Genomic DNA, 1,036 nt, shown 5'->3' with positions numbered 1-1,036 from the left:
TATCTATCTATCTATCTATCTATCTATATATATATGTATGTATATGTATATATACATACATATCCTACAACTCAATAGCAAAAACAAAAACAAACAAAAAAACTAAAACTGGATTAAAAATGTGCAAAGGACTTGAAGAGACATTTCTCCAAAGAAGACATATAAATGGCCAATGGGTATATCAAAAAAATTTCCAATGTCACTAATCATCAGGGAAAAACAAATCAAAACCACAATGAGATATCACCTTACACCTATTAGGATGTCTATTACAAAAAAAGTCTTGGTTAGTATATGGAGAAATTAGAACACTTGCAGACTGTTGGTGGAAATGCAAATGGTGCCGCCACTATGGAAAACGATATAGAGGTTCCTCAAAAAACTGAAAATGGAACTCCCATATGCATATGCATATGAACCAGCAATCCTACTTCTTGGCAATTATCCAAAATAATTGAAATCAGGATCTTGGAGATGTTAGTGCTTCCATGTTAACTACAGCACTATTCACAATAACCAAGATGTTGGAAACAACCTAAATGTCCTTCAACAGATAAATGGATAAAGAAAATATGGAAAAAAGGGCTTCTGTCGTGAGTGGCACACGCAGGGCAGCTTGATTGTTCTGCGTGCGGAATCGACATCAAGAGATTTCGGAAGCATAATTTTTTGATACTTGGGCAGCTGGTGATCGTTGGTCCTGGCGCCCTTGTTTTAAAAAAAAAAAAAAAAAAAATATGGTATATACATATCATGTAATACTATTCATCTTTTAAAAAAGAAGGAATCCTGCAATATGCCACAACATGGATGAAATTTGAGGACATCATGGTGGGTGAAATAAGCCAGTCACATTAAGACACATACTGCATGATTCCAGTAATGTTAGATATTGAAAATAGTCAAACGTATAAAAGAAAAGAGTATAATGGTAGTTTCCTGGAGCAGGGTAGAGGAAAAAATGGAGTGTTGCTAACCGATGGCTATAAAGTTGCAATTATATTATGCAAGATGAAGAAGTTCTAGTGATCTGCTG

The 1,036-nt window shown here is 34.6% G+C and overlaps 1 non-coding gene across 1 annotated transcript; it reads left to right on the top strand.

Moving 5' to 3' along the window:
- Nucleotides 1–577: 577 nt before the first annotated feature.
- Nucleotides 578–711, top strand: LOC141569790 (U11 spliceosomal RNA). Its single transcript, XR_012493585.1, has one exon. It is a non-coding gene; the product is annotated as a U11 spliceosomal RNA (small nuclear RNA).
- Nucleotides 712–1,036: the final 325 nt, after the last annotated feature.

The sequence above is a fragment of the Rhinolophus sinicus genome, chromosome X (assembly GCF_036562045.2).
Source record: "Rhinolophus sinicus isolate RSC01 chromosome X, ASM3656204v1, whole genome shotgun sequence".
Classification (NCBI taxonomy): Eukaryota; Metazoa; Chordata; class Mammalia; order Chiroptera; family Rhinolophidae; genus Rhinolophus; species Rhinolophus sinicus.
This window is presented reverse-complemented; position numbering and strand designations above follow the sequence as displayed.